General features: G+C 50.3%; 1 protein-coding gene across 14 annotated transcripts in view; it reads right to left on the bottom strand.

Annotated features, from left to right (window-relative positions):
- KCNMA1 (potassium calcium-activated channel subfamily M alpha 1) overlaps positions 1-18,564 on the bottom strand; it is a 746,792-nt gene that overhangs the window by 528,331 nt on the left and 199,897 nt on the right. The gene's annotated exons all lie outside the window — the stretch shown is intronic.

Raw genomic sequence — 18,564 nt, 5'->3', positions numbered from 1 at the left:
TGAGAGCTTCCCTGCCTGCCCTGTTGAAAGTGACACCCCACCACCACCACCCCGCGCCTTGGCTCTATTCCTCCTCAGAGCACTGATACTACTAGCCTGCCGACGTCGGTCCTCTCTTATTGTCTATAAGCTCCATGAGGGAAAGACTCGACATTTCTCTCTAGTTCACTGCCATGTCCTCAACAGCACAATGCTGTGAGCTCCGCGGAAGCACCTGCTCCATCTTGGTGAGGGACAGGAGCAAGGGTGGGAGGGAGGGAGGGAGGGAGGGAGGGAAGGAAGGAAGAAAAGGAAGGAAGGAAGGAAGGAAGGAAGGAAGGAAGGAAGGAAGGCAGGCAGGCAGGCAGGCAGGCAGGGGGGCAGAAGGAGAGCTGCAGCAAATGGGAAGTCAGTTCCAGGCACGCACAGCATCTAGAACAGGTAGTTTTACGAATCAGTAGTAATGATACCGCTGCTGACTACCGTTGCTGAGCATGACTGCAGTAACTCTGTGACAAGGCTATGAACGCACTCGTCGCCGAGGAGGGCCTAAGCAGTTGGCCCAGGAAGACACAGTCAGGATTTCAGCCCAGCTGTCTGATACCAAAAAGAGGTTAACACCTGTCCTGACATCCTCGCAGGGAGAGCCTGAGAAGCAAATGGGATCATGTGTGTGGAAGGATTATGGACTATTGCAAAGTGCCCATGAAAGGTTTATAATCATTAGGAGGACTCAATCTGCACCACTCCAGGGTGCCGCGTGGACCACAGAGACCCTTCTGCAAGGTCCCTGTGCCCTGAGAGGGTGGTTAAATCAAGGACAGAGACACATGGTTCCTTTCTCGGCCAAGAACCAGCTTGGAGCCATAAATCACCCTTCGTGGAGCAAATGCATTGAATCAGAAATGAACATGGCCAAGCTGACAAGCCGTGAAGCCTTCCTCCTAAGCACTGAGGTGCCCTACGCAGATGTGGCCGGAGGAGGAAATGCAGGTGATCCTGAGTCCTGCAGGGCCTGAGGTACCTGCAGGGTGGGGCTCTGACAGGGACCTGCCTGCCCCGTCCCTGGGGGCTGTTGGGTGGGGAGCACAGCAGGGGCAAGAGAAGCTCCATCCCAGGAAGTCCCACGCCTGCAGCCTCTGCCCAGAGCTTTGCACCACAGGATGTTTCCTGGATGTTCAGTTTCCTCAGGGCTGTGGGGGAAGGAAGGACTGGAAACCCCACCGTCTTCTCCTTGAGTCTCACAGGGAGTCCCACTCCGTCCTCACGTTTCCCTGTTCACCATCAGAAACTCATTTCCCAGAGTCTGTATTGAAGGATTCTGTTACTGAGTTATCCCTTCCACCTGCCTGGGACCCCAACCCTCACCCCGTCTCCAACGGCAGCTCCCCACCTCTCCTGCACACTCTTGTCCTTGAAACTGACCCAGTAGTCCCGCACGCAGCGACCCTCAGCTGAGCACAAAGCAGGAGTCTTTCTCTCTTCCTCGAGGACTGGGGGCGGGCTGAAGTGCTCGGGGCTGAAAGTCAGGAAGCTGGCATTCTAGCCCCACTTGGCCCGGAACACGCTGTGTGGCCTTGGCCAGTCACCGAGCCTCTCTGAGCAGAGCCCTCATGTGAGAAATGAGATGGAGCAGGGGGTTAAGCCCATAGTTTTCTGTTCCTGGGGGCCCAGCCTCATGGATTCTGTGAGGCACCCCAGGGGGTCAGCAAGGGAGGGCAGGAGAGGCAAGACCCCCGTGAAAATCCAAGCACCTGCACACTGAGCCGTTTTCACTGCGTAAGGTCCCGTGCTAGACTGTGTCTGAGTGAAGTGTTTTCTGTGGGGGCTACAAAAGTTTGAAATTCAGAGTAAAAATCCATAGGCCTATTGTAGTTTTGAAAGATGCTTTTTACTTCGTGGTGCCTGGGTGGCTCAGTCGGTTAAGCGTCTCCCTTTGGCTTGGGTCATGACCCCAGGGTCCTGGGATCGAGCCCCACTTCAGGCTCCTTGCTCAGCGGGGAGCCTGCTTCTCCCTTTCCCAGTCCCCCTGCTGGGCTCTCTCTCAATCTCTCTCTCTCTCTGTGTCAAATAAATAAATAAAATCTTTAAAAAAAAAAAAAAGAGAAAAGATGCTTTGTTTCATGGCAATGATTATGACATTCTGGGGGCACAGTCTTGCCTAAGACCCAGAAATGCCTGAACGTCAGTATCTATAAACGCACGGGGCTCCCGGTACCTCCATGCAGGCCACTGTCTTGCTTCCTCCACCTCAGGCCTAAACGCTGGGGAATTGTCCTCCAGACACCCCCACTCCTTCCAAACAGGCCAAGAGGAAATCCCTTCATGGCAGCCTCTTTCACATCCTGGGCATGTGGCCCAGCATGGGATTCTCCCAGGTACTGATAATCCTACATATTAGGGATTAGACCGATTACCTAAAGCAGCTCAGGCAAATAAAGCATAATGTGGGCACCACCAGCTGGGATTTTCATGGCAAGAGCTCTGCTTAGGGAGGAAAAGGAAGACGGGGTAGCCCTGACACTCAGGGGTGGGGGAAGAAGGGCAGCTGAGGATCTGGGCCCCACCTGGAGTTGGTATAAGCGGTTGGCGATACTGGCTTCTATCCTGGACAAGTTCCAATTATCCGGCCCCTCCCTTGCAGGTCAGAGCCTCCCCTGCACCCCACAGCCTCCCCATCCGCCTCCCCCAACCCGGGACCCCACACGTGCAGGAGGCTCCACGTTGGTGCCAGAGGAACCTACCCAGCAGCTATCACCTTTGCCAAAACCTACAGGATCCGCCTCCAGGGAAGGGGTACAGCACCCATAGACTCAGGCCACAAGAGCTTTAAAAGAAGCTCGGACAAAGCCAAGTGCTCTGGGATGTCAGGAAACCACCCGAGCTTACTAGGTTTCTCCGCCAGTCATAAGATACTTTATCACCACAGGCATTTTTAGCTATAGCTTCCCGGGTGCACTGTCCAGTTTCTCACTCCTAGGAGCCCCCTGGGCTGTGTGTGAATAACTGCTCTTCATAGGTCTTTGTGGGGAAAAAAAGGTGACAGCAGAAAAAGGCTGGGTGACCTTTAACAAGGCACTTAGCATCTTTGTGCCTCAGGTTTCTTTGTCTCAAATTCAAAGGGGCTGTGTAAACGCTCCCTGAGGCTCTGTCTGGTTTGCAAAGCGCCTGACCTTGAGGTCTGGATGGCAGGCCCCTCACTTGCACGTGTCCCTGAATGTGAAGGGCTGGGCGAGCAGGGGGCCCTTTCTGGCCCCTGTCAGGCAAACACCGTACGTGAGCTGCTCGCCAGTCTCCTGGGGGACTGAGGAGGCCGGGCTGGCCCTCAGGAAATCCTGCCTTGCCTCCTGCACCCACAGACCGTGTCCTCGCCAGGCAGTTTTAGACCATCTTATTCAATCCTCACAGTAAGGCTGTAAGGTAGGAATGTCATGAGACTCAGAGAGGCTGAGTAATTTCCAAGATCACTCATCTTACAAGTGGCAGCACTGAAATTTAAATCCAGTCTATTCTAAGACTAAAGGCCATGTTTTTCTTCTATACCTTGCTGCCTCGGGATAGGCAAAATGTGCAAGGAAGATATGGGATCTCCTCATAAAATGCTGCTTATTACTACTACTGAAACAATCATCTTATGCCCCATGGCTTCTAAATAACACAATTTTGTTGTTCAGACATCTAACTCTGGTCATGCCGTGTGTGGATGGGAAGTTGGAGAAATGGCCCAGGGAAGGCAATTCCAACCTAGGAACAGAGTGACCCATGAGACACAATGTCCCATAGTGAGATGTGTTCTCAAAAGGCCACATTTGCTGCTTAAGCCTGAAAGTTAACCCCCAACTTGTAGGACGGACGTATACATCTCAGCCACTACTCCACACATGCAAACTAATAATCTCCTCCTGCAATTACCGTACAAAATGAGAACATACATGACAGTCCAGGGTTCACTACTCAGGCCTCAGAGACTTGAAACTGTATTAGCAGAGACCCTAGCTCTGGCCCCTCAGCCAGAGTGACCCAGGCTGGGTCCCAGTGGGTCCGTTCTCCTGCAAAGACGTGGCCTGCACCTGCCCCGGGAGAATGGCTCATTAACCACCTAGACGAGAAAACTATCACAAGGGCTGATTCAGAAGACAAAAATCACATTTGTTTTTTAGAGGCGGAATAATTTGTAATCACACCAGGCCAGTGAGCCAGGGCCAAAAGTTCAAAAGGATTAATAACAAATGTAATTTTCTGAATGTAATGTCTTGGTTGGTGAATCCTGGGAACAAGATCGCACGTTAGACACTATTATCCCCATTATGAAAATGGGCAACTGAGGCACTGAGGCTCTCTGAAGGTCTACGGTCAGCACAGGGACCTTCCAAATCCCAGCGAGGACCATGAGCTCCATATCCATCCCTTTCCTTTGCAGGAAGAATCTTGCATTTTACGGGAAGGCAATCTCGCATGCCTTCTTGCTTCAAGGAGAGCGCTCAAACCCCTTCAAAAAAAAAAAAAATCTTTTTTTAATGAAATGAATCTCAGGGTCACAGGGCCATAGAGGTCAAAGTTGCAAGGGACTTGAGAACTTGTGCAGTCTGATTCCGTCCCTTCAGAAAGGAAGAGCCAAGGGTCACGGAAGGGTGGGGGGACCTTTTCAAGGAAACGCAGCCTGTTCATACTGTAGAGAACGCCACGTGGCTGAGAGACGGCACGAGAAGCATGGGAGGCACGGGTGTTGTTGTCAGAGAGCCAGAGTCGGCCTCCTGGCTTCCCCTCCTACCCACTGTGCAACCTAGAACCCCACCCTAGCCTCCGTTTTCTCGCTGGAGAGACAGGCTCACAGATGCCTTCCTCAGAGAATATCCGTGAGGGTCAGCCATCATGACAAACACAGAGCAGGAGGTGAGGGCTCAGTAAACAGCAGGTAATATTACCAGCTGCGTACCAGACTAAGCACTCGTAGGGCCCTAGAAACAACCGGCTCAAGGTCCCACAGCTAACAGTGCCGATCGGGATGGGAATCCTTATTTTCCAAACAGCAAACCTCATTTCTGTCCACTTCACCAAAGCGGAGGCCAAAGCTGGCTTCTAGTCAAGACAGACTGGAGATGCAATAACTAAGACCCACAGGAAATCCAAAACCCTCATTTTCATAAAAGGAGGCAGAAATCTCCATGTTGCAGCCAAGTTAACTTTTATGACTCAAGTTGGTGGGGGGAAAAGGCACAGGAATCAAAACAGGGATGTGGGCGTGGTGGGGAACAAATGAATGCTACCCAAAGACAAGGCGTTTTCACGTCTGAGGGACCGGTTCATCCGGTCAGGGAAGTCATGGACTATTCCTCTCTCCCACCTTCACCCGGCTTCGGAAAAGCAGCCCGACACCATTTAGAATGTCCCCACTTCCAGAGGAGTTACTGAGAGGGAGACAGTAGAGGGTCAAGAGGGCAGGAAGCAGAAGGCAGGGAGCCCATTGCCGCCTTGTGGGTCAGGAAGAGGATCGGGCCCATGTGGGCTCTCACTCTCCACAGCAAAGGATCCTGGGAGGTTGGCTCACAGGCCCTCTGGACCCAAGGACCCCACAGGTTGGGCCACCCCGCAGTGCTGCTCCAGGAGGGAGTTTGGAAATGAAAAGCAAGAGCACAGTGTAATGATGTATGTCAGTGAAGGACGGCCAACAGTCCTCTCCAGGGAAGAACTGTCCTTTTCTTTGACATTATGTCATCACTCCTTCATTGGGTATTAATATGCCCTTTTAATGAAATGACAACGATGGTAGGGCTGGCATTTGACGGTTTCTTTTTTATGTCCCTGCTTCTCAAAATAAAAAGCTGGCAACCCTGTGATAGTCTCTGTGTTTTTAAGTGTAATTGATTAGCGCATGGGAAGTCTAGGAACTGCTCACCTAGTCCTCATTCTACAGATGGGATGTTAAGGGCCAGAGAGGCGGGGCTCATAATGTCCACAGGCCCCTACCTGGAGCTTAGGGTGTATCTGCTACACCCATCAGGGACACCCTCAGGGCCAGGAAAGGCAGGGCCCAAGGGACGGAGACAAGTTCTTTCAGGGCTCCAACAGCTCAGCCAGCACGCCTCACAAGAGTGGGAGAGAGGCGAATGCGTCCGCTTTGAGGGCTCGGCGCCATACTGAGGGTCCTGAGTCCCCAGCCTCACGGCCAGTTTCTGAAGTCCTCACTCCACCTACGGTAGGAAGTGCCCAGAACCTACACGATGTGCCGGGCAGCAGTGCTGCTGCAGCCACGGCCCCACACCATCACTCAAGGGACAAGTAGGGGGAAGGAAACTTCCAGCACCCCGCAGGTGGGGCGAACTGCTTGCGGTTGACTATCGCCCGCCACGTCAACAGACAGAAGCAACACAACGTGAAAAGGTGAGTAACTTGTGAACAATCTAAGTAACGGCCCAATGCCCCGAATGACACAGACCACTTCCATCCCCTTCGCTTGCCGCCCTTTTCCTGGTACCTAGCCTCGTGCACGGGGGTGCGCGTTCTCCATCAACCCCCGTGACACGTGGCTCCTGGAAGCCGGGGTCGTGGCCCGACTTGTTCACTGCTTATCCTCAAAGCCTGGGATCTGCCTCGCACAGAGAGGGGGCTTAACGGCGTGCTGAAAGAATTACTGGACAACTTCTGGTTTTTGTTTTGTTCTGCCTTGTCTTCCCCCTGTTCATATTTTCTGGAATCTCAAAATCCTCCCCGGCTCCCACTGCCCGCTGCCCAGAACCCCTCAAGGTCGGCTCTTCAGGCCTGTCTGCTGCTTTCCCTGCTGTTCCCTGAGCCTGCTTTCCCACCGGATTTCCCTGACGGGACTTGGTCCTCCTCAGCACCAACCTCTGCGCTAGCTGCTCCCACTCCTGGGGCACCTTCTCCATTGCTCTCCCCGTCAGATCCCAGGGGGCCAGCGTAAGTCCTCTCTCTGGCTACAGCCCCCACGGCTCTCCCCGTCCCCACTACCTGTTCCTCTCCTTTTTCACTGGACAGGCAGAGGTCAGCAGTCTTTTTTTTTTTTTTTAAGATTTTTTTTTTATTTATTTATTTGACAGAGAGAGAGAGAGAGAGAGAGAGAGCACAAGTAGGCAGGCAGGCAGGCAGAGGCAGAGGGAGAAGCAGGCTCCCCGCTGAGCAGGGAGCCTGATGCGGGGCTCGATCCCAGGACCCTGGGACCATGACCTGAGCCGAAGGCAGACACTTAACCGACTGAGCCACCCAGGCGCCCCCAGAGGTCAGCGGTCTTAGCTGTCCTTTTATCCATGCATGTCACATTGCTCCCATTTAGCCTGAAAGCCACTTGAAGTCAAAGGCTCAGGGTGTCTGACATACAGCAAGCGATTAGCAGATAGGTACTGACCGAGTCAATTCGAACTCTGCTTGACAGGCGCTGGAAAAGCAAGCCCCTTCCCGGGCACCACTGACCTCCTGGCTAACCCAGGCCGGTTTCCCCTGGCTCCCTAACTGCCGCTCCTCAGCGCAGCTACATTTCCAGATACAAACACCAAATCCCAAACAAGATCAGATGTCATGAGGTTTCGGAGAGGCACATGCTTCCCCAGACAGGTCAGTCAAAAAAAAGATGAACGTTCTTGTTTACAAAAGGATTTGTCCCACTCCAGGAAAAATTCCACCACGATTTAGGACCTAATCTAGTGTGCACTTATAGACTTCTCACTGGTCTTCCTGCCGCTTCCGTTTGCTGAACATGGGATGAGGTCTGGCTTCAGGTCAAAAGAGTGGTCCAAATGAGGGGGTCCTACTACCTTTCCCAAGGTGTAACGTGACCCCCATTCAGGAAACCAAGGCCCAGCCAGTCAGACAGACCTCGGGAGGCAGGAAAATGGCCAGAACACCGGGCATACAATGCACTGGGGCCCTAGCAATGTGAACGGCCACCCAGTGTGGGCGCCCGGGCTCAGACATCCGGGGCTCTGCAGAGCTGCCCATCTCCCCATGCTCTGACTCTGCACCCATCCCAGGAGGCCAGGCTGGGCTCTGAAACCTCAGCCTCCTCCTATGCTCCTGAGTTCCCACAACCCTGGTCTGGATCTAGGTTTCCAACACCGCAGCCAAATATAAGACAGTCTGGACTGGCTGTTAATGTGAAGTAATAACAATGATTCAACAGCCGGGGGAGAAGTGAGGGGACTTCTATTTCTAACCGGTTCAGATGACTGTTTCTCCTTCTGGATCCCTGATGGGAGTCGGGAACGGTGAGCACCCAGCGCTGCAAAGCCTTGGCTCTCTACTTGGCACCCCTAGGCCCATCAATCTTCCTCCCGTGGCCTGGGACCCCTCCAACCCTGGACGGCGGGGAGAGGCTCAGCAGCTCTGAGAACCTTCTTTCTCAAAGAAGGTTTTTCCAAAATTATATCAGGTTTCCTTCTACCCTCAGCTTGTCAGCGGGGGGACTCTTTTGCCTAACATGGTTGAGGAATGTCTTAGAAACTGGTGTGATTCAGTCTGGCTTCGGTGGAGGTTTTCCACCCAGACAGAGCACACCGAGTGTCTGGACATGGCGGCTCACTACCCCCAGGGGCACCCACACCCTTGCCCCGGCTCCGGACCTCAGTCAGCAGGGCACACTTGAAAAAGTGGCAGGTCCAGCCCCAGGATGAAATTAGATATAGAAAACAAGTCAGTAGGAAGCTGAAAGGCCTTGTTCATCCACCTGCATACACAGGGGCTCCTTTCCTGTGACAGCATCCTTCCCTTCCCCCCGGCCAGTATTCTGAGTTTGCAAATCTAGTTCCAGTGCACCCAGTATAAATGTGAGGAGCTTCTGGGGGAGGTAAAGCAACAGCTGAAATCTCAAAAGGCACAACCCTTTCTCCCGGAACAGAGGGCAAAGCCATTTAGCCTTCTCTTCCGATCGAAATTGCTTTTTCCCCTCCTGCCTGTTCAGACTAGCCTCCTTCTACAAATACAGACTGTAATCAGAGGGGGGCCCAAGACAATTGTTAGAAAATACAGTTTGCAAAAATGCCTGTAACCCGAATATCAAGTTTACTAATGAATTACTACTGAACTGTTGTTAGTTCTTCACATTCTCCCCTGAGGACCCACAATCTCCCCTAAATGAAAAGAAACATGCTTTCCCTCCATTAGTGCTCCATCTACTGTGCTCAGGAGGGCCATCCAGGTGGGCATGGGGACCAAGATCACACAAGGGGGAAACTTCTTTTGAATCTCACAAGTGTCTTACTGTAAAGATCTAACAACCACAATGAGGGCAGGGGGCCGTCTGAGGACTGTGGTCATCACCTGAGCAGCACCCTGCGAACCCTGCATTTCCATAGCAACTATCAGTCCAGCCCCTAGAACTCACGGAGGTGGGACCTCCTTTGTGTGGGCAGCTCTGGAAGGAAGGTCAGATTGTTGTCTGAATCCCAGGTCTCTGTTTTTCTTCTCCTGCTACAGCTGCTTTTCTGACCAGAAGCCTGACAGAGATAGTTGTTAGTATTTCTTAGCATTGACACATCAAAAGTGAGAAGCTGGCCAAGGAGAAGGGACACAGAGAGAACCTTCTGGGGATATGGGCAATATTCTATTTCTTGACCAAGTTGGTGGTTATAAATATTTTGTCATCATTATTCACTATTTTGTACTTTTATGTTTATATACTTTTTCTGTGTATTTGTTTTATTTCACTATTTTTGAAAAGACTTTAAAAATAAATCAGCCAAACTGCTCTTAAGGGACCCATCATCATCACTCACATTTATTAAATATCTTTTGGCACAGGACAGAAGACTCAGATTACAAACGACTCTGTGTCACAGGCCTGGACAACAGAACCAAGAACCAGAGCAAACTTCACTGAAAGTCATGGGTCTTGGGGTATAGCCAGGGGCTAGGCACCAGCCAGAAGGAAGAAGTCGAAGCAGAGGTCAAAGGCAATCAACACAGCCATAGAAGGGATGGGCTAGACCCCCCAAGAGGACTTGTTGATACAACAGTTGCTCTTGGTTCAGGTTAAAGGCTATGCCTATAAGCAAGGTCACGGGGAAGGGAGTGTGTTTTACGGTTTCTACCTGCCTCAGGAGGTTATAAGATGAAGAAGGCAGGGCCATCAGAGAGAGTGAGCCTTCCACTACCCTGCACTGCTCCCCCAGGCCCTCCCTGCACACACCTCACACCATCACAAACTCATCACTTTGCTCATGTCAGATTATCTCGCCACTCCTTCCCAAATCCTACACGTCCTTCAAGACGCAGTTTAAAAACCACCTCTTCCATGCAGCCACTCCAGAACTCTTAATTAGAATTAATATCTCCCACTGGTGTTTGTTCAACACTTACTCCCTGTTCCCTGAGAGACTTACTTGCTTCTCTGGTTATGAGCCCTCATTACATTTGAGCACTGTGGCTACATCCATCATCCCCCCAGCTAAGAGTCTTCAGGTCAGAAACCTGATCGTATTTAGTTCTTATAAATATAGAATATAAATATATTATCTATAGAATATGTTCTTTTTTTAAGATTTATTTATTTATTTGAAAGAGAGAGAGAGCAAGCACAAGTGGAAGGAGGAGCAGAGGGAGAGGAAGAGAGAGAAGCAGACTCCCCACTGAGCGCAGAGCCCAACGCGGGGCTCAATCCCAGGACCCTGAGATTATGACCTGAGCTGAAGGCAGACGCTCAACCGACTGAGCCACATAGGTGCCCCAATAGAATATATTCCATACTGTGTGTGTATGTGTGTGTATATGCATTCTTATTCTACATCTAGCGCTCTGCCAAATGCATATGCAGTAGGTGTGCAACAAGCAATCAGTGTTGATTAATAAACAGGTTTAAGAGCAGGCAGGCCCAGCACCTAAGACACAGGTTCTTTAGGTTGTCAAGCAGTGCACAAAACCTGTGGCGGCTGGGGGGGCGGGGTGTCACAGATGTCATGGAGAGCCGTCCAAAGTCCACTTCTCTCCATACCCACTCTGTCTCCCCCAATGGACGGCCAAACTTCATAATTATCTATGCACTGCCCACCCTTGCTCCAGTCCTCCATCCATTCCCACACTAAAGCCAGAGAGACCTCACAAACTTTAGATCACTCATATCATGCCCGTGCTTCAAATCTTCAATTAGTTCCCATCGTTCTTAGGGTAAAGTTCAAAATCCTCAGCATGGCCTTTAGAGATGCTCTTGTAAGTGTGGCCTTTGCCTGGCACCTGGTCACATATGGAACCAGTCTTGGCCTCACCTTCTTGATGTTCCAGCCATACTGGACTTTCTTCCATTCCTTCAATGAGTGGTCCTCCTTTCTGACTCACGGATTTGCACGTACTATTTCTTTTAACAACCATCTCCACCCTGTCATATGCCAGACTTCCTACTCATCCTCAAGATCTTTCTCCAGAGAGCCTTCCCTAATGCCCCCTCCAACTCCATCTCTATGTGGTCCTCCATAACACTCAAGGTGCCTGCAAATACTTGTTCAGAGCCTCTTTCCTTTACTAAACCAGGGGCTGGCCAACTGTTTCTGTAAAGGGTCAGACAGTAAATATTTTAAGCTTTGTGGGCATAAGTGGTACGGTCTCTAAGGCAACTACCCAACTCTGTCATCATAGAGCACAAGTGGCCATAGACGACATGCAAGCAGAGGAGAGAGATTCTGTTCCAATAAAATTTTATTTATGGACATTGAAATTTGAATTTCATATAATTTCACATTTAAAATAAATAACTTATCCTTCATTGAAAATTTTTTTCAACTATTTAAAAAATGCAAAAACCATTCTTAGCTCACAGGCCACACAGAAACAGATGGCAGGCCAGACTTGGCGTACAGCCTGTAGTTTGCAAGCTCCTGCACACAACTATGAGTTCCATGGAGAGAGAGAGAAACTATGTCTTGTTCACGGATGTATTCCCCCAGCATAGGGCCTGATTCCTAGAAGGTGATTCATAAAAATTTGTTAAATGCCTTGATATGTGGATGAGAGCAGTGCTTCCCAGTGTATACTCTGCAGAACGCCAGTTCAATGGGAAACTCCACACAGAAAGGATGATTCTTTTACCAATGAAAGCTGTCAGTGTTACTGTTCCCCTTCCTGGAAATTTTCCATGTTTAGTGCATAAAGCATATCAAAAGCTCAGAACTAGTCAAGGAACTTGTTTGACTTAGACCAATACAGTACTTCCCAAACTCATTTGACCAAAGAACTTTCTACTGTAACCCAAACCTACCAATATCCATGGGCAACCCCATTAGAAAGTATGACAGTGAGAACAAAAGGCAAGAACTTACAAAAACAGTCCTCAGACTTCACTGTGCATCAGAATCTCCTGGAAGACCTGTTAAAAGAGAGATTGCAGGGCCCTACCCCAAAGTTTCTGCTTTAGGAAGTCTGGACTGGGGCATAAAAATTTATATTTCTCACAAGTTTTCAGCTGATGCTGATGCTGCCAGTCTGGGGTCCCCACTTTGAAAAACACTGATCTGGGGGGGGAAAGGACCTTCAAGGTCTAAGTCCTCCCACCTGATGTTTCCTCCTCCTTCCAAGGACCCAATTCCCAAGAACACCCCAACCTGTCCACTTCCTGACACTGGCAACAAGAAACCCTGAGCCATCTTCCCAGCTTCAGGACAAAGCACCTGTAATGTTGCATTTGTCCCCCCCAAAAATATGTTTAAGTCCTCCTAACCCCCAGTGCCTGTGAATGTAACTTTATTTGGAAATAGGGTCCTTGCAGATGCAATCAAGTAATCCAGTATCACTTGTATCCTTACAGGAGGAGAAGAAAGAGACCCAGGGAGGAGAATGCCATGTGAGGACAGAGACACAGGAAGAAGGTCAAGAGACAGCAGAGGCAGAAACTGATGTGATGCAGCCACAAGCCAAGGAATGTCCAGGATGGATGGCCACTACCAGAACTAGGAAGAGGCAGGGAAGATTCTACGCTATAGGTTTCACAACAGCAAGGTCCTGGAAATCCCTGATTTTGGACTTCTGGTCTCCAGAACTATGAAAGAATAAATGTCTGTTGCTTTAAGCCACCCAGTGTGTGACAACCTTTCCCTCAAACAGGGTGGTTCTTGACATCACAGAGAGAAGAGTCACATACACAACATACACAGGACCCAGATGAAGCTCTGGCCAAGCCTTAACCTTGGTGGCCTCAGCCCTCTGATCCTGTGGCCATCTCTGCATCACTGCTAGCTGGTGCGTGTTTGAGCTGGGGTCTCTCTTTGGAAATTAAATGATCTAATTTGTATTAGCATGATGTTTTGTTGGATTCTTGCCCTGGGGCTGGTTTGGGCAACAAGCATGTGATCATTTTTTTAGTCTAAAAAGTCAAAGAATAAATTAAGGAGACTTGGCTTCCCCCATCCTGGTTCCACTGGTCCTGTTCCTTTCTCATTGAGAGTCACCCACAAAGAACTTCCCAATGACAAATAAAGAGCTTCTTTTCCTCTGAGTCTGGGCTAGAAATGCCTTCTCTAATCGACACGGAAACAACTAAGCAGTAGATATTTTCACAGCCTGAGCACCCTGGTTTTAGCCAAAATTATACCCCTCTCCTTTTGGAAAAATAAGGGTTATAACATTTATTCTCAAAAGAGGCAGACATAGTTATGCACCCAAGGAGCGTATAAGGGAGCCAAGAAAGGGAATGTGGATACAGCTTGTCATTGCTGACGGAGAGAAAGGGCATGCCAAGGGATGGGGACTTTGTATTCTCGAGCTTGAAGGCCACAGAATGGAAAATCAGAACCAGTCAAACACCTTCCTTGCCTCTCCAGCCCATGCCAACCCAGGGCTGACTGCTCACATGGAGTCGGTGTGAACTTGAAAGCCTTCGAGTCTTCTGCACATAGGCCAAGGCCATGTTTTCTGCCACAACAGATCATGAGATTTTTGGGATGCTATCTCCTACCTCAAGGCCCTTGAAAAATAAGAGAGGGGTCTGATTCTTTGAGACAGGTGGAGGAGACATACACACACACCGGAAGTTAAGTACTCCCTCCCTCATCCCTTCCAAGGACAGCATCTAATCTCAAATGTCCAGTAGCTCCATGAACAGCACATTGGTCTTTGGCTGGAAGAAAAGACTTCTGGAACATCCACCTCCCAGCCACCAACTAGAATTGAGAATTAAACCAGTTAGAGGAGTGGCATGCTATTGCAGAGTACAAAAGTCCTGGGTTTACAGATTTGCTTCACCTTATGTATGTTTTGTTTTGTATCAAAATATCACTTGTAGCAGGTTAGTAAATCTTTCAAAACTTCGGGTTTCTGAGCTACAAAATAATAATAATAAATGCTTAGCAGGGAGTTTGGGAGAATTTTGTGAGATGTTGAATATTTCTGGAACATTACTACTAACTTACAAAGCATTTACCGTGGCCAGGTGTGGGTCTAAGTAGCACACATGCACAAACATTTTTCAGCATTATGACAACTTTACTAACATCTCCCATTCTGCAGATGAGGACCCTGGGGCACAGGGAAGTCAAGGCCCTTGCCGGTGGTCACACAGCCAGTAAGCAGCTGAGCTGAACCCAGGCAGGCTGGCTATGAAGCCTGCGCTCAAATCACAGAGACCTGACACATCCCCGTAGGGTGTCTCTGGGGTAGGAATGGAGGCCTATTCACTCATTCAACAACACTCTACCTGTACGTCACTCATAGAGGGAATTCTCACAGTGGGTTCTCATGCAATAAAATGCAGCCTCTCCTTCCAGAAGCTGAAGATTTGTCAAAGCAAATAAGACAAGTGCCCCAAATTAAAGGGAGAAGGTGACACTGCAGTGGAAAAGAGAGCAAGGCAGAGGCCTATTGTGTCATGAAGGCAGTGGGCTTCTGCCTGGCCTTGAAGGCTGAGTGCAGTGCACCCCAGTCTAAACGAGGGCCCCTTGTTCTCCTCTCTCTCAACAACCCATTAGTTTCCTCTGTCAGACTCTCTACAGTCTAATTTCACAGATGTTTGCAGATGTATTTGTTTAATGCCAGAGGCCCTTGCTAGACCACGAGCTCAGGAGGAGAGGCGGCGGGTTACTGCGCGCACCACGGCACACCCAGGGCCTGGAGCAGAGCAGACATGGGAGAGGTATTTGTTGAAGAATGAATGAATGAATGAATGAATGAGTGTTGAAGTGCCGGTGACTGCTTCCTAAAGGAGGTATGTGTTCTGTTATGTGTAAAGACACCGCCCAGATCTACCTACCAGTGTCGTCATTCCAAACCCTTGGTTACCCTCACCTGAGAAATCCCGTGGGAAGTTTTCAAGACCATGACAGTTCCCCTAGCCCCCCCCCCCCCCCCTCCTTCCGTCCCTCCGGTTTAGGCTTATGCAGTGAGTGTCTCCCAGCCTCGCCTCCTCCTTCGTGTTTGTCCAGTGACTGGGGAAGACCCGGACATCCAGTGGGTGCTAAGTCCAAGTCCATCAATGGCCTGTCGCTGAGAGCCACTCCCACTGTCTTCATTTATTCCCATCAGTCAACTGTCAATCAGTCCACACCCACCCCGGAAGCATGGGTCCTGGGGTGGGCCCCCCTGGCAAGGTGGTATGGGCTGCCTCCTGCCTTTCCTAGGCAGAAGAACCTTTCCTGCTGAGAGCAGAGCCAAGATCCTTAGTTCCCCAGTGCTGAACCAGATGACTAAGAGCCCTAATGATTCCAGCAGTTGCCAAAGGCAGGAGGGCATTTAAAAATGCATGAGTCTCTGCTGGGCCATGCATCCTGTGTGGAAGCCTCTTTTAACACAGCACTTCAAATAGGGGCTGGCATTTGTCACAGGCTCTCTGTCCAGTCAAGGCCTCAACTTCTGAGATGGAAAGAAGATGAGCCAGGTGTGGGGCAGAGAGAGCTGTGACACATCTCTGACCTCAGCACAACCAGACAAGGCCATTAGGAGGCATCTCGGAAGCTCCCAGAGCACCTAACAGAGCCCAGCTCAGAGTGGGCTCTCAGCCAACCCCTGCTGACGGACGTGCCGAGATGTGCTCTGCCTCCTCCAGCAACCCATCGCCCAGCAGAGACTCAAGGAGCCAACACTGCAGGCCTCTCTCTGGAGTGTTCGCTGCATGCCCAACCTCCCTCCAGGATAGTACTTTCAAACCTGTGATCTTCACCCACAGAGACACACACTGTACATCGTGACCTGTACACATCTAAAATATAAGTAATTGCAACAACGGACTCATGAAACAACACCTAACCTTATTACCGGGGATGTACTCTTATATCTTCTTTTTTTTAGCATTGGTTGTGACCTGCTAAAGTAACTTCATAATCCACTTACAGGTTACAGCCAGGACTTGATAAATTCTTCTTGGGGGAATTCAGCTCCATCACGTGGCACACTCGATTTCTGAGCACAGCAATTCTTCCCAGAGGAAGAGCTAGACAGCCTGTCCACGGCATGTGAGTGCCATGGTGCTGTCCCAGCCTGGACGGTCCCTGGGACCCTCCCCTAGAGCTCAGAGCCTGGCTGGAGCACTGAGGTGTGGAGACTGGGTACCAGCTGTGAGCTAAGGATTCGAGATTCCAGCTTCAGCACTCATGGGAGGCAAAAAAAGTAAGAGCAGGGCTTTAGATTCTCCTGGAAAAGAGTCCAAAGCCTAGCCCTGCTAGTTTACTAACCGGGATGGGTTCTTAACCTCCCATGAGCCTCGGTCCCCTCACCTGGAAAGGGGACTGTTAATATCCACCACAGAGGGTGGTTGTGAGGGTCAGCTGAGATGCAGAAGGCCCTTGGCAAACTTTCAGGACTTGTCATACCGAGTCCGTGCCAACCAGCGGTAGGAGGTCTCTGCTGCCCCCTCTAAGCCTGACCCAAAAGCCTCCAAGGGTTTTCCCTGTGCCTCTCTGCATCTCCATATTTTACAGATTCTGCAACCTTCAAAAGAAATGGCAAGACTCCCTAGCACATGGCTAACACTCAATAATTATCTGAACCACGTAGGCAAAGGCCTGGCGTTTTCCCCAATAAGTCATCCACCACTGACCGTCCTTTTGAAAATGGGGTTTCCTACAATCCCCTCCAGGGCCAGTGGTCAATAAAGTTTGTTGCATAAATTTCACTCACTCAGTCTCCTCTGATATCTCTGGACACAGAATAATGCTCTACTCTCTACAGATGGGAAAGACCTAGATGGCAAATCCCAACATGGTCTCCTCAAGGCCTCCTAGGTCTCTGTTAGTGACAGAGCCTGCTCCTCATCGCCTACACTGCCTTCTGAGGGAGCAGCAAGCTCTCCGTAAATGGCGCAGACCCCTAAAGATGATGAGGCCCCCCGTGACGGGACTAAGCAGAGGGTTGTTGGGGTGGAGACGGCAGGCCCGAAGTGAATCTCCACCTCAGGTTGCACTATTCACACGGTGCGGGGTAGCAGAACACCCTTAGAGACAGCGTACCTCCGCAGCCTGGAGAAGGAAGGGAAGCTCACAAAGAGCGCACCTTGAGGTGTGGCAGGCTGCTTTCCCTGAGGTTGTCCGTAAGAAAATTCACTTCTGTAAGAGGCTAATTAGTCATGACAGCACCTCGCTTCCAATATAATTGCACCAGTCCCATGCGGGTCTCAGGGCCAGCCTGTGCCGGAATTCCCATTACTTATTCTGTTTTGGTTATGGGAGAAAAATGTGTGTCTGAAGAAGCGGGGGGTGGGGGTCAAGAGGAAGCAGAAAAAGCTGGAATACCTTGAGTATCCATAAAAACCATCTGGGATTTTAAAAAACTTCGTAAAGATGATGAATCTCTGTGAGCTGGAGACTCTCCTTGGAATCTCAGCTCCATCTGCGGGAACAGCTCCTGGCAGGCAGCAGATTCCGAAATCCAAGTTTCTCGGGCAACAGAGCAAAGTGAGCTCCCCCAGCTTGGCCACTGAGGGTGAAAACAAGACCCAGGAAAGGGAGACTTCGTGTTCTCACCTCACCACCAGCCTCTGAGCTGCCAGAAATGCCAGACCATGGTTACCGAACATATGGAGACACGGATATGCAGCTCTGGAACCAGCAGTGGGCGAGTATCTACAAGGAGGAGGCAGAAGGGCCTCACCTCTCCTGCCTTCCAGAATGCAATGGCATTCAAGGGCTGGAGGTCCCGCAGGGTAAACCGGTGTACCACGGTGGAGAGTGTCACACCACACACTCTTAAGTGTTAGAGCTGGGAGAAGGGTGGGAGCTTTAGGGACCCCTTAGGCCAGAGCTTCCCAACACCACCCTATGACATAAACCTTTGTCGTGGGCACCTGTCCTGTGCGTTGGGTGTCACTAGCATCCAGCCTCCATCTCCTGGATGCTAGTGGTACTCGGCCTCCCTCCTGACTTGTGACAATTAAAATGTCTCCAGACATTGCCCAATGTCCTCAAGGTGGCAAAATCACCACCAGTTGAGAAGCACCCATCCAGCCTGGCAATTCCCAGATTAGATTCCAAGGACATTAGTTCAGTAAGCTCCCCTCTAACACAAGGTCAACTAAGATCAGGAATCACTGCTTATGATACTTGCACCCCCCTGGGGATGGTGATCCCTGACGTTAGTATGTTAAAGGTCCTGAAAAGTTCTGCAGTAGAAAAACCCATGGGATAACTTTGTTTAATCTCGTATTTGACAAACTTTATCAAACAAACCCCT

The sequence above is a fragment of the Callorhinus ursinus genome, unplaced genomic scaffold (genome assembly GCF_003265705.2).
Source record: "Callorhinus ursinus isolate GAN/ISIS: 27379988/994484 unplaced genomic scaffold, GSC_fseal_2.0 scaffold31, whole genome shotgun sequence".
NCBI classification, from domain to species: domain Eukaryota; kingdom Metazoa; phylum Chordata; class Mammalia; order Carnivora; family Otariidae; genus Callorhinus; species Callorhinus ursinus.
The sequence above is the reverse complement of the archived record's forward strand: the minus strand, read 5'-3'. Positions and strand labels throughout refer to the sequence as shown.